Here is a 16,326-nt window from a genome sequence, read left to right as displayed (position 1 = left end):
TTCCAGGTGTTTCACAACTGCATCTTGTTTAATCCTGAAGCATTTACCAACTTAAACCAACGATAATGGGATGAAGACTTCTCGTTTTCGAAGTGTTCTTCAACTATACAATTTATTTCTCTAAAGGTCTGGGTATGACTTTAAACTGCATTCGGCACTGGGGATCTGGTTCGGGAATTCAACGGTTTTGAGGAGTGTGGAACCAGCCACTGTCATTCCCAGATCTACTCTGACCCAGAGTCTCAGCTATGGATTAATTAGCATGTAAATAGACACCAGCTGTGAATACGGGAATAAACAGCCCCGAACCAAATCACGTAACCATCTGAGACAGGGTTACGTTGAAACCATGGGATGCAGCAAGGTAGACTTGAATTATTTCATTCATTGGCAAATATCACCAGATGCTAAGCGGACGAACAACCAACAAACTGTCGACAGCCAGGATGAACCAGTTCAGTTAGCGTTAGTTTTAGTTTTTTGGTTAGTTTTCATCTGTAGTCATGGCATGCGCGGATGAGACATTCAGCTTGCGAAAGACCAATATGACTTGCTGGTTCGGGCAAGTCTCCCGACCGGATGGTGGTGATGCTGGTGGTGATGATGAATGGGTGACGATGGTGATGATGATGACTCTAACATTATTTGCTCTGCGGTTCATATCAGTTATATGTCGTTATCGTACGTGGGTGTTAAGCTGGAGCGCAAGTATAAAAAAAATAGAATTTTTTTTGCGAAAGACGAAACGTTCCAAAAACGATCCTGTCAAACGAGGCACAAAACTTTATTTTACTAGTGCAGGTATTTTATTTTTTCATCTCTGTCATTCTTTTTAAGTGTAAAGGGTTACTTACGTATGATTTTAGAAATGCGCGCATCAATCCTCGTTGCAGGAAGTTATGTAGAGAGAAATAACATTGGTTTCAAATTTTGGCACAAGGCCAGTAATTCCGGAGGAGGGGAAAGTTGATTACATCAATCCCAGTGATCAACTGTACTAATTTTATCGGTTCCGAAAAGATAACAAGCAAAGTCAACCTCGACGGAATTTGAACTGAGAACGTAAAGACGAGCGAAATGTCGCTAAGCATTTCGCCCGGTGCGGTAACGATTCTGCTAGCTTGCCACCTTAGATAGATAGATAGATAGATAGAGAGAGAGAGAGAGAGAGAGAGAGAGAGAGAGAGAGAGAGAGAGAGAGAGAGAGAGAGAGAGAGAGGGAGGAAGAGAAAGCGAGAGTTAGAGAGAGAGAATATTGTTTGACTGATTCGTTGTAATGACTTTCCAGCATTCTCTTACCAGTTTGTCACGTGATTACAAGTTACGTGGAATACTACAAGACTCAAAGCAAAGCTGAATTCTTAATTAGAAAAAATGGTGTTGATCATCCAGTCTCTACGGGTTCTCATTGTTTTCTTTTATTACCATTCCATATTCGCTTTACTGTGCATCGAATTGTTCTGACATGTTGGCCTCAGTGAGATTTGAAACTAGAGAGCAGAGAGCTGAAACAAATACAGTTTTCATGACTTTACCAGCATGGCGCCTTATCAGTCCTAACAGTTTTATATTTAAACAAAATATTTTTTGCAAACAGAAGAAATGTTGGGAATACTATCATCTGTTGATCTCTTGTCTTATATTGTTTTATCTTTTTCAAATTATCAGAATGACGCCTATCATTTTCTCTTTATCTATTTCGTTCTTTTTATCACTCTCTCTTTTTCTACCATTCATTCTCTCTTTTCTTCTTTTTATTTCATCCCCCTGTATTCGACTAAGTCGTGCTTAACATTTCTAAAGATTTTAAGACAGGCTACCAATTAGCTATTAACTGTATTGTACTGACAAATATAATGTATTGATAACGTAATTGTGTTTGTAACAAAGCAACACAATTTTAAGTGTCAAAACGACTGAATTATGAAAAATGGAAGAAAGCCATTCTTTAAATATATTTAAATATGTTTTAAATATATTTTGGATCTATTTTAAAACGGGGGCCACATTTTTCATTAATGTTTTACGTAGTGTTTTTGGTACGGAAAGACTTTCAAACTTCGTATACTTATCTATTTTGTGTTATAGAACAGAAAAATATCTTTGTATTCGAATTTATTTCATGTAAAAAATTGTCTTTCGATAATTTCAACCAATCACTGACAAGTATTCAGTTGTTTATATTTACTCCTTTGGCTGATTAAGCGATGTAAAGCGTATTTAATCTCCATACCTTCGTTTTATTTGCTTTTTTCATTTTAAATTTGCTTTAACCCTAACCCTAACCCTAACCCTAACCCTAACCCTAACCCTAGGGTTAGGGTTAGGGTTAGGGTTAATTGTTTCAGAATCGTTTGTTTATGTAGTCGGCACTTAATGTATATCGGCTGAATGGACGTCAGTGATTGGTTGAAATTACAGAAATACGACAACTTTAACATGGAATAACTTATGGATTTCTTTTTTTTTTAAGAAGACTAAGAGAAAAAGATGTTTTATATGACATTCTACCAGTGTTCCAAGTTTCAAAGTGTTTCGTTAATGAAAAATGTGGCCCCCGTTTGAAAAAAGATCCTATATTTTTTTTTTCATGTACAATTAATCTCTTATATATAATTCTAAAGATTAGGTATAACGTCCTGTTTCTGGATTTCTGGAAAGCATTACTAATTTGTTAGGCAGGGTAAAAACCAGGGTAAATATATTAGTAAATTAATAAAATACGAAAGATACTGGTGGTGGTTTGCGCCGGTATTTAATCACACAAAAGTACAAAAAAAAAAAAATGCAATAAATTTTATGCCGCGAAGGAGAAGAGACGCCTGAAATATCGGGTGGAATGGAAAATAACATAGAAATAAATAGTTGTTAGAATTAATGATTCAGTATATGTGTCAGTATCCTATATCCGTTATTTTACTTCATCTCTTCGATAAACATCTTTCTCGCATTTATTTAGAGTTTAATTTCGAGTGAGATGAATTACTTGTTTAGTGTTTCATTTCATTCTGAATATCTCTACGTTTAGATTCTCACAAAACGTAATCTTTGATATTGATTCCTCAGTGTCTAATAAAGGATACCCAAGACACTGTAGGCGAGCGCATCGAATAATTCACAAAAGAAATCTATATCGAGAATCGTTCGTGTAGAAAAAGAGTCGAAGGCTGTGCGAGGGACACGAACCCATATCCTCTGTATACATGACAGACATTCTACCATTGGAGTAAAGTAATCCTTCGAAAATGTTCTATCTATTTAGAAACCTTATCCATACCAGGAAAAACTGTATGCTGCTGACGTCATAAGAATATATGTTGACGTCATAAGAATTTATTGTAAAATAATTCTTTTTGGAACGATGAGATTTGGGCAGTCATCAACTCTCTCTGCCTAAAGAGTGTTCTAACTTAATAGTCACCTACTATTATTTATAGCTTTATCTACTTCAAGTTTCTCCGTACTACAAAAAAAAAAAAGAACTATTGAAGTTTTAATTCTATTGACGTCAACAACTTAAGAATATATTTTTGCTTCAATAATTTTAATTTGGTTTTGTGAAATGACATAATTGATATCACGCTATATATTCATGTTTGTCCGTCTTTAATCTTTTAATTACACGTCTGAGCTGCACAGTTCTCGTAGCGAAATCTTGTTCTGCGGTATTAGTTTTACTCTGATTAAGAACTTTCTACCTCCCGCGCGCTTAACCGCTGCTCAACTGTTGGCTACACACACACACACATGCACGTACGCACGCACACACGTACGCATGCACGCACGCACGCACGCACGCACGCACGCACGCACGCACGCACGCACGCACATACATAAATTCATTTATGTATATATATATATACATACATACATACATACATACATACATATACATGTTCTCATGTATATATACACACACATACACACACATATATTTATACACATATATATATGTATATATATGTCTACATATATATATATGTGTGTATATATATATATATAAATATAAATATAATATAATATATATATATATATATATATATATATATATATATATATATATATATATATATATATATATATATATACATATATATATATATATATATATATATATATATATATATATATATATATGTGTGCGTGTTAGCGTGTAGAATGTTCGGTAGTTATTGACTTTCTTTTCCATTCAAATATATATATATATATATATATAAGTGAAAAAATGTATAAACAAACGGCACATACACACACACACATATACAGGGTGTCCCAAAAATCTATACACACTTTAGATAATTGTAAAGTAGGTGTTTATTAAAATACATTTCATTTTCAAAATTTAATAGAATCTACAGACATTATTTTATTGTTTTGTCAACAGCTGTTCTCAAACTGACGTCCATTCTGGTCCTGGCACTGTTGATAATGCGAAGTAATGGAATCGCAAACATCACGTTTTGTATTTGTGTGCATTCTCGTTCAATAGCAGCTCTCAAATCAACGACTGTTGCAGGCTTCATAGCGTAGACTTTGTCTTTTAGGAATTCCCATAAAAAGTCCAGTAGTGTGAGGTCTGGTGAAACCCCTTCGTCCAATCCACCTGTTTAGCAAGATCTCATAAAAGAAGGATCTAATATCACGATGGTAGTATGGAGGTGCTCCATCTTGCTGAAAACAAAATTCCTCATCTTCAAGGTCCCCTCTAATGCTTGGCATGACAAACTGTTGCAGCAAGTTCAACTAAATGGGACCAGTCACAGTAGCGTCAAAAACAGAATGGTCCAATTAATCCTCTTGATGATAAGCCACACCACACTGTAACTCCTGATAAATTAACATGGTGTTCCACCATGACATGCGGATTCTCAGGTCCCCAGTAGGTGCAATTTTGGCGGTTAATTGAACCATTTAATTTGAATATGGCCTCACCACTCCACACAATCTTTGTTGGAAAGTGTGCATCTTCTACACATCGTGCTAAGTACCAATCGCAGTACTGTACTCTTCGGTTTGGATCATCATCATTAGTAGCATGGACTAATCTTAGAACGTAACTTTTCCATTGACAACGCTTCAAAATGCGTTGGACAAACGATTTTGACATACCTATCTCACGACTCACTAGTCGCATAGATTTTCTTGGACATTGGTGATACGTTTCTAGCACTCTTTCTTGGTTTGTAGGGGTTGTCGATGTTCGTGGTCTTCCGGAACGCTTCTCATGAACATTCTGAACAGTTCCATCGGCTTCAAACTTATTTTTAATTTGCGTGATGGTAAGTTGGTGGATCTCTTTGACATTCCCCCCAAACTGTCTTTGTACTTCAACTGCGTTTTCACACATTCAGTAGCATTTTAGGATATGTTTCCTTTGTTAAAATCTTAGTCTATCTGCCATCCTTAATTCCACTGGGTTTCATCCGGAAAGAAAAAGAACATCAATTGAGTTATCAACTGCTAAAGTGTGTATACACTTTTTTGGAACACCCTATATATATATATATATATATATATATATATATATATATATATATATTACATACAAAAATAAGAGGAATGACCAGCAAAAGTGGACTCCTATATGCTAGAAATAGATGCCGAATCATCTAACCACGAAAAAATATGTTCTCAGTAAAAAATTAGCGACACAACAGACTGTAAAAGGGCAAGACAAATGAAAAAATACTAAATAAAAAAAAAACGATTAACCTACGTACCATGGTTTCATCTGTTAAAACTTACATAAGTAAATATCTGCAGGCTGATCAGCGTAGTCTGTCGGTTTAAAAATATAATTTCCAGAACTAGACATAAGACGTCCACCCGAAAGGGAGCACGTGTAGAGTTCTACTGAGAACATATTTTTTCGTGGTTAGATGATTCGGTATCTATTTCTAGCATATAGGAGTCCACTTTTGCTGGTCATTCCTCTTATTTTTGTATGTAATATAATTTTAACCTTCGGATTTTTTTAATATGCTAGAAAAATGGTTTTAATTGATTAATATCAATTTCTACTCTTATTAATAAATTATATATATATATATATATATATATATATATATATATATATAAGAATTTAAGGAATGGAGAAAACGCATCAGTTTGCATGTATGTGTGTGTTTGTGTATATGTATTTATGTATGCATGTACGTTCTCACACATTTATAGGTATGTGTTGTCCAACCCACTATCCGGCAGCGTCCAATTCTCTAACGGTTTTTTTCAAATGAATCAAGTCATAACCTTATCCATCTATTGTTTTCATAATCGGTCATAATGTCTTACGTTTAAGATGATTCCCATGCTTTCCCTGATGAGAAGGTTACAATTTTAATATCAAAGCTCCCTATGGATCACACAGGTTGTAATCCTTTGAAACATATGTAGGAATAAAGTATGCAATTATAACATGCGTTTTCTCCATTCCTTAAATTCTTAAATATACTCAAATACCCAAAATTTCAAGGAGTTCCTGCCTTAAAAACAGGAACTAAACCACAGTCATTTTGTGTTCTTTGCTACATTGGTTTCTATTAACCCATTTATTCTATCAGAAGAATTTTTATTCATTAAGATAGAAGAAATACACATAATTATATATATATATATATATATATATATATATATATATATATATATATATATATATATATATATTGTCTTTCATTGTTTCCGCGGTCGAGAAATTACCAGTCTTGTACTAAGTTGATTACTCTCCACCCCGACTCTCTCTCTCTCTCTCTCTCTCTCTCTCTCTCTCTCTCTCTCTCTCTCTCTCTCTCTCTCTCTCTCTCTCTCTCTCTCTCTCCCCTCTCTCACTCACAATTTGTCTCTCTGTGGGAAAAGCAAGCCGACTGTGGTCAAATCTAGAAAGGGATGAGCTTCGACAAATTTATATGTCTAAGTTAAGTCGTAGGTCAGGACAGCGTCATCAGGGATTGGGAACTTTACGTGTTATCATCGGCAGTTTGAGAGCGAATCATGATGAATTGTTGGGGTAAAGATGAAATCTGACGATTCTTTCATTATACCAAGCTGCTGAAAAAGGCCCGAGTGGGAGAAATCAAAACAGCATTTTAAGTGAAATAGAGAGAAATATTTGATACAGAAGATTCAAAGCCAGTATTGATCTTATGTTGGAATGAGTTCATTTCGCATTACATTTTTGTCGTTGTTGTTACGATAGCTTAGCGTCGCCAGATCAGAAATGATTGAGTAAATCAATGATCAGAGGTGTTTCATCTCATATTTTCTTCAGATACAGCATGCCGATGACCACCTTATTCTACGTGACTTTTTTTTCTCTCTCTCTCTGTTTTTTCTTTTGGCATCTACGTTATTAAGAGTGTGATATGAGGGAGATTTGGCTGCTATTTCTACCGCAACGAACGACCGCAACGAGCAGCATTCTTAACCATTTTATGATATATGTGTATATATGCATCTGTGTGTATGTGTAAGTCTATGTGTGATGTCGACAAACATGGAGGGTCGTTAAACATGGAGAGGAAAATAGTGAACGCTGGGAGAAACATTTTTTGGGAAAAGAGAAGACAGAAGAGAGAAAGAAAAATACGTCCGATCCTTTAAACGTCCGTGCAGGAAAAGAAAGATGGTCACGCGAGGAAAAGAAAGACGGTCACGTGAAGAAAAGAAAGATGGACGATGGTCACGTGTGAGCAACGAGAGAGAGAGAGAGAAAGAGAAAGAGGGGAGAGAGATAGAGAGAAACAGATAGAAAACGGCGAAGGAGGGAGGGGACGAAAAAGGGAATTAGAGAAGGATGGAGGAAAAAAACAGTATAGAGTAAAGAGTGGCATCAAAAAGGTGAAGATAAACTTATTTGGAAATGGATGCGTGACCATCTTTCTTTTCCCGCACGGACGTTTAAAAAAAATGTTTCTCTCAGCGTTCACTATTTTCCTCTCGTTCTGGTCTAACAACCCTCCATGTTTATTTTCGCTCGGTTTTCTTGTATGTCTCAATTGTCATTTTTTGGTCTCAACTTTGACCTATCCCATCCTCGGAACTTTCCCTGAAATCCTCGGAACTTTCTAGGAAGTCCTCGGAATTTTCAGGAAATACCTATCCCACCTTCGGAACTTTCCATTAAATCATTGGAACTATCCAGGAAGTCATCGGAACTTTCCAGGAAGTAATCGAAATTTCCAAGGAAGTACCTATCCCATCCTCGGAACTTTCCAGGAAGTCATCGGAAATTTCCAGGAAGTCCTCGGAATTTCCCCGGAATTTTTCAGGAAGTACCTATCCTATCCTCGGAATTTTTCATGAAATCCCCGGAACTTTCCAGGAAGTCAGCGGAACTTTCCAAGAAGTCCACGTAACTTTCCAGGTGTTTTATTGAGTCATCTTCTCTAGAGGTGTTGCCGCCCAGGGCTGAAGAGACCCCACCATCATCATTATTATTATTATTATTATTATTATTATTATTATTATTATTATTATTATTATTATTATTATTATTATTGTTCAGTAGTTTTATTTTTATAACGTGCTTTCACTTCACTACCGAGCGCAGCCCTGTGCGCCTTGGGTATGTGCTTTGGTTTGCTGTGGTGCTCTTATGTTTACTGTATTGAAAGTGTTTTGCGTAGAATGTGTGCAGTACCCAGTAGTGCAATTTTCTGTATGTTATATATATTTGTAAGTCCTGGTGTTTTTGTTATGTATTTGTCTGAATATTTTTTTATTATACCTAAGGCACCTACTATGATAGGAATTGTTTCTGTTTTTAGATTCCACATTCGAGTTATCTCTATTTCCAGGTCTTTGTATTTTGAAAGTTTTTCCATTTCTTTTAGAGAAACGTTGTCATCTGCTGGTATTGATACATCAATTAGAAAGCATTTTTTTCTTCATCATCTTTGACAACTATATCTGGTCTATTTGCCTTAATTTCTCTATCTGTGTGTATTGGCATATCCCAGAGTATGGTTGCTTTCTCGTTTTCTGTGACCTTTTCTGGCGTGTGTTTATACCATCTTTTTTCTGTTGTTATTCCATAGTGTTGGCATAGCTTCCAGTGTATATAGGTCCCAGCTCTGTCGTGTCTGTGAATATATTTCTTCTTAGCCAGGACTGGGCAGCCAGAGATAATATGATTTATTGTTTCTTGTCGATCTCCACATATTCTACAGTTACTTGTTATATTTCTTTTCATTATGTGTTTTTGGTAATTTCTGGTGGGGAGGCTCTGGTCTCAGTCTCTGCTTTGAGTCCTGAGCTTCTCAGCCATTGCTGGGATTTTTCTCTGTCTATTTCTTTCGCATTTAGTTTAACCCAGTATTTACCATGTAGGGGCTTTTCTTGCCATCGTTTTATCATGGTTCGTTGCTGTTCTAGTTTTAGTTTGGATTTCATTTGTTTTATAGCTTTTCTTCTTCTTCTTCTTCTTCTTCTTCTTCTTCTTCTTCTTCTTCTTCTTCTTCTTCTTCTTCTTCTTCTTCTTCTTCTTCTTCTTCTTCTTCTTCTTCTTCTTCTTCTTCTTCTTCTTCTTCTTCTTCGTATTTGTTAGGTAGATTGATTTCTTGTTTGTATTTGTCAGCTTCCTTAGATACTGAAAACAACTTTTTGTTTTGCTCGTGTTTTGTGGCTATTTGTATTAGTTTCCCTTGCTTTTGGAGTAGGTATTTTTGCAGTCCTATGGTGGTTATTTTATAATAGTTTTCTAGCTGTATAAGACCCCTATATATATTTGTAAGTCCTGGTGTTTTTGTTATGTATTTGTCTGAATATTTTTTTATTATACCTAAGGCACCTGCTTTCATTGTTTTGGGGTCGATAAAATAAGTATCAGTGAAGTACTGGGGTCGATTTAAGGCCTTATGCTTATAGTAAAGGGGATTATTATCAATATTACTGTTGATATTGCTGTTACTGATGTTCACGTTGTTATTGCTATTGTTGCTCGCTAACAAGCATCTTAGCATAAGATGGCAAGTGAAATTTTTCCCGGGCGGTTTGAGAAGCAGAGTGGTAGCCAATGAAAGAGGTGGCTGCACCAGCACGCGGCTACTGAGTTGACCAGCAGGGCGAAATGAAGCACCTTGCGCAAGAACGCCATACATCATCCAGACCAGATTCAAACTCATGATTGTGAGTCCAACAGCTTAACCACTGGTCAATGCATATGCCTTCTCACATAGTGTGCAGTATAATATTTATGAGAAACACACAATATAATATTTATAAGACATTTATTTTCGATGTAATACTTATAGAAGGAAAATAATGAAAAAAAAATAATTGCTAGCTGAATTCACTAATGTGGTAAGTGAAATTACAAAGCGTCGGCATGTGCGAGCGCACGCGCGCGTGTGTGTGTGTGTGTGTGTGTGTGTGTGTGTGTGTGTGTGTGTGCACACGCGTGCGTGTATGCATGTGTGGTGTGCGTGTGTGAGTACGCGCGTGTGTAAGTGTGTGAGCGTGTGGTGTGTGTGAGTGTGTGAGTGTGTGAGTGTGTGCGTTTGTGAGTGTGTGCGTGTGTGCATGTGTGAGTTTGTGCGTGTGTGAGAGTATGTGTGTGTGGACATATTTTTGAAGATAATAAACAGATGATAAACTTCCTGCAAAACAATATATACATACATACATATATATATATACATATACATATATGTCTGTACATACACACACACACACACACACACACACACACACACACACACACACACACACACACACACACATATATATATATATATATATGCGAGTAAAAATAAATACAAAAAAGGGTTTTTTTTGTATGATTGTGTATAGAGGAATATATTATTTTGTTTAAAAGAGTTCCAACACTGTCTGTTTTTTATGTTTTATTTATATTCCTGCAGAACCAATGTGGGGTATAGAATATGGAATATACAATATATAATATAAAATAAAATAAAATAAAAATGGATGGCACCATGAAATAAAGTATTGAATGTAGATGAAATATTGAGTGTTCAATATAAAGGATCAAATATATAAATATAAGTATATAAAGGCGACTCGAGTTTCAGGGCTATTTCCCTTCGTCATGGCCGGTATGACAGACTTTAACAGTCTGTTAAAGTCTGTCATACCGGACATGACGAAGGGAAATAGCCCTGAAACTCGAGTCGCCTTTATATACTTATATTTATATATTTGATCCTTTATATTGAACACTCAATATTTCATCTACATTCAATACTTTATTTCATGGTGCCATCCATTTTTATTTTATTTTATTTTATATTATATATTGTATATTATATTATATATTGTATATTCCATATTCTATACCCCACATTGGTTCTGCAGGAATATAAATAAAACATAAAAAACAGACAGTGTTGGAACTCTTTTAAACAAAATAATATATATATATATATATATATATATATATATATATATATATATATATATATATATATATATGTAGGAGTGTGTATATATGTGTATATGTATACACAAACGCGCGCGCCCACCCACCCACAGACGCACTCTCACATACACATACACACACACATATAAAGAAAAAGATATATTGGAAATTACCTTTGTTCGACGACGGGGTTCCAGTCGTTAGATCAACTGTAATATCTGCTTCTGAATTAACTTGTGACTGAGTATTCCATAAGCACAAGTGTCTTTAACGTAATTCTTGGGCAGAATCAGTGTATCACAGTGTGTGACAACACTTGTACCTGTTGAATTACCACCACAATCTATCCAACGGGTTTCCTTATAGTTTCCGTCTTTTCAGTTTCATTCAGAAAATATGATCCATGCTTGTAGAAAAAAATCATTGCCCCAAGATGCCACGCAGTGGGATCGAACCCGGGACTTCAAGGCTGCAAAGTAAACATTTTAACCTTCGTCTGTGTCTATTACATGCGTGCGAGTATGTGCGTGCGCGCACACACACAGATACACACAGACAGACAGACACACATATACATACACACACATTTATCTGTGTGTATGTATGTATTTGGGTTCTATTTATCTTTACAATCTTTGAAAAGTTGTTTATTTTTGAGGTGGGTGTGTGAGGGATGGGGGAGTAGGACGTAGGGGATAGGTGGAGATACGTCATTCGTAATTAGGTCGGGGCTGTAGTTTTGTCGGAAAGAAGGATAGAGGATGGTAACAGGAACGCGTTGGTAGGGTTTAGGTTGGTAGAAATTTATGGTGAGGAGTGCTATTTTGGTGTGATGTTGGATTTAGCTTTTGTTTAGGATTCAGCCAGCCTTAGAAATATATGCATGCATATAAAATAACTTGCCAAATATAATAGGAAACCACAAAGGAAGAAGTAAAGCACAGTTCAATGAATTTTTTTCTTATAAATGTTAATAAATATGTTTGTTCCCCCACCATCGCTTGACAACCGATGCCGGTGTGTTTACGTCCCCGTAACTTAGCGGTTCGGCAAAAAAAGAGACCAATAGAATAAGTATTAGGCTTACAAAGAATAAGTCCTGGGGTCGATTTTCTCGACTAAAGACGGTGCTCCAGCATGGCTGCAATTAAATGACTAAAACAAGTAAAAGAGTATAGTAAAATGTATAGAGTAGCCCTTTTGGTTGATGTCAAATTCTTTTTAGATATAAGTAACATAAAGACAAACATTTGTATATATACATATACATACATACGCACATAGACACGCATATCGATCTGTCTGTCTGTCTGTCCGTCCGGCTGTCTATCTATCTATCTATCTATACACACACGCACGCACGCACACACACACACACACACACACACACACACACACACACACACACACACACATATATATATGAAGAATATTTTCAGAAAATAATTGGTTATTTTTAAAGAATATTTACAGATGAAGAGTCAATGCTCGTATTGTTTATTCTATATTTATATCACATTTTAAATGAATCTTCTAATTAAAGTTTTACTTATGGTTTACTGAAAATATATTTTGTATTTTAGCCATTCCCTAATTACGCAAACTTTCATGTTTCAAACAGATGTTATATGCTCATGCACATATAAATACATGCATGTATGTATGTATGTATGTATGTATCTATGTATGTATGTATGTATGTATGTATGTATGTACGTATGTATCCACCCATCCATCCACTCATCCATCTACCTACCCACCTGCCTACTTACCTGCCTGTCTGCCTGTCTACCTGTCTACCTGCCTGTCTGTCTGTCTGGTCTATCTATCTATCTATCTATCTATCTATCTATCTATCTATCTATCTATCTATCTATCTATCTATCTATCTATCTACTCTCTTCTATGATGTAAATAGCTTTGAAGCTTTTCTGCATCAACAAAGCTGTTCTGTTCTACCCTTTCTCTTACACTATAACCCTTCACCTCCTAGCATCCTAGCGTAAAGCCGCCTCTTCCTCTGTTGTTGCCCACTTCAACCGAAATGGATCTTAATCTCGCAAGCGGTATTGCAAATTCACTAGAACTGGTAACACGAAAATATGCAATAAACACTGTAAAGTTGGCGTTAGGAAGAGCGTCCAACCGCTGGATCCTTGCCAAAGTAGATACTGGAACATGATGCAGTCTTCAGACTCATTGGATCCCACCAATGTACATTTAATGTTTATGTACCAGCATGGCACATGGACATAAAATGATGATGGTATACATACATAAGTATGTAAATACACACACACATATATAGTGCATCTTGTGTATACAAATAGACGTATGACAGCTATTGTTAAGTTCAGAACTCTATGTAGATTATCATCGTCCTGTTTGCTTCTAGTGAATTTGGTAAACAACTACTATATATAGTGAAGGCGCTTGGTTCAGTGGTTAGAGCGTGGGACTCATAACCATGAGGTAGTGGGTTCAATTCCCTTATCGAGATGTGTGTTGTATTCTTGAGCAGGACGCTTTATTTCACGTTGCCCAGTTCATCAGCTGTAGAAATGAGTTGCAACGTCACTGGTGCCAAACTGTATTGGCCTTTACTTTTCCCTTGGATAACATCGGTGGCTTGGAGAGGAGAGGTCGGTATGCATGGTCAACTGCTGGTCTTTCTTAAACAACCTTGTCCATAAACAACCTTGTCCATAAACAACCTTGCCCATAAACAACCTTGCCCAGGAATTGTGCCTGGGAAGGTAACTTTCTAGGTGCAACCCTATGGTCATTCGTGCCCGAAGGGGTCCTGTAGTTATGAAATACAGAGCGAATATAGGAGAAACTACGATAAACACCAGTTTATATCTTTTGCTCTTACGTTCGTCTCACCATTGTGGTTGCTTGGTATACTGCATTGGATGTTCTGGGGGCAACTGGTTGCTTAACTGTAATGGATCATCAGGGAACACTTTATTGCATTATTTTACAGAGAAATATAGTGGCAAACCTGCAGAATCGTTAGCACACCGGGCAAAATGTTTAGCGGCATTTCGTCTGTCTTTATGTTCTGAGTTCAAATGCTGCCGAAGTCGACTTTGCCTTTCATCCATTTGTACCAGTTGAGTACCGGTGTCGATGTAAGCAACTAGTCCCCACCCGTAAAATTTCAGGCCTCGTGCCTATAACAGAAAGTATTATTTTACAGAGAAATATTGTCTGGAGTTGGATAGATGACGAGACATTTTTCAATTATTGTGTAAGGGAAGCAGAAAGAAAGTTAAGACAGGGAAAGATGAAGAGATAGGAAGAAACAAGAGAAAGGAAAAGAGAAAAGACAAAAGAGTGTATAAACATAGAGAGAGGGAAAGAGGAGGAAGAAGAAGAAGAAAAGAAGAAAAAGAAGAGAAAGAATCACGATAATTGTAATTAAAGAAAAGGGAAAGAATGGAAAGGCTGAACTAGACAGTATGAAAAGGAGTAAATAAAATAAATAAATAAATAAATACAATCAAGAAGAAAAGAGAAAGAGAAAAAGCCTGATGAGGAAAGCACATAATAGAGTACAGGGGAATACATATCTATTCTTACACACACACACACACACACACACACACACACATATATATATATGCAGGCACACACATATTCAAAAGCTTTTGCAAAAATTACTCGCGACAGTTGCATTAATTAGAAAAAGACTTTTCTAAAAGTTATTAACTATTAAAAATTTTTCTCTTTCATTTATCAAAATGTCACTAACTTTTGTGGAAGAAGTTATATAGTTTATATTTTACGTCTTGTGTGCATTTTATGTGTAAGCGCTTTCGTTTTTCAGCTTTTCAAGCATACGTGTTCCGGGCTAATGTATAAAGAGGAAGCTGTTTTTTTGTAATGGTGTTCACTATTTCTGGTTTAGGTTCGGATTTAGAATTTTTATAAAGTATTCTTCTTTTGTCTTTCGTAGTTGATCAATTTCATCTTATATTTTGGAAAAGAGGAATATTTAAAAATACAATACACATCTAGATAATTACCACCTGGAGCATTTCTAAGCGATGAATCTTTAATTTGTTCTTTACACCACGTGAACACAATTGGTTACTTTTGTCTCTGTTTCTCCAATGTAATTGTTATCGCATTGTAGGCATGTGATGCAGTAGATTATATATTTTTTTATGTTGCAATTTATGTTTTCATTCATTTTCAATTCCTTCACATTCTTGAATCTTTTGGTTGTTCCTTGCTCAATTATTTCATATGTCTCACGGCGAGGGTCTCCACAGTTTGTTACTTGTATTATTCCTTTCTCCGGTATGAATCTCGATTTTGTTAGAAGTCTCTTGAGATTTGGTGGTTGTTTTCGGCAGTTGATGATTTATAATTTTAAATTATCTATCGGAGATTATTTGATATAAAATTGGGTGGTATCGTTTGGCTGAATGTAGGATGTAGTTTCTAGGATTGTGGGTGACTACAAATGGATTATCCATATTTGCATCTTCGTTTTCACCTTTAGCATGAGCGTCTCTTCGTAAGTATAAATTGGGATTTCTTTTACTTTGATTGCGGCATGATTTATTAACTTTTGGTGGGTATTTCTGTTTTTGAAGGAACATATTTAGTTCCACCAGTCGTTTCTCTCCTCTATTGTCATCTGTGACTATTGAGCATACGAAGGGGGCGTTGAAAAGTTCCTGGCTTTATGTAAAAGAAAATACAGGAGGATCAATTAATTATGGTTTTATTCAACACATTCCTCTTTCAGATTCACACACTTGTTGCAGCGGTCCTTCAGTTTTTCTAAGCTCTGTAAAAGAACTCGGAAGGTTGGGCCTCTAACCTTCAGTGCTAATGATTCTGCCTGCTCGCCACCTTTAGTAATATTTGTTTCAAATTTTGGCACAAGGCCAACAATTTTGGGTGAGGGGTAAGTCGATTACGTTGACCTCAGTTCT

General features: G+C 36.0%; 1 protein-coding gene across 2 annotated transcripts in view; it reads left to right on the top strand.

The window, feature by feature from the left end:
• Positions 1 to 16,326, top strand: part of LOC106870040 (protein SLC31A2) — a 161,882-nt gene that overhangs the window by 96,258 nt on the left and 49,298 nt on the right. The gene's annotated exons all lie outside the window — the stretch shown is intronic.

Source organism: Octopus bimaculoides, chromosome 9, assembly GCF_046866305.1.
Source record: "Octopus bimaculoides isolate indiv1 chromosome 9, ASM4686630v1, whole genome shotgun sequence".
Taxonomy (NCBI): domain Eukaryota; kingdom Metazoa; phylum Mollusca; class Cephalopoda; order Octopoda; family Octopodidae; genus Octopus; species Octopus bimaculoides.
This window is presented reverse-complemented; position numbering and strand designations above follow the sequence as displayed.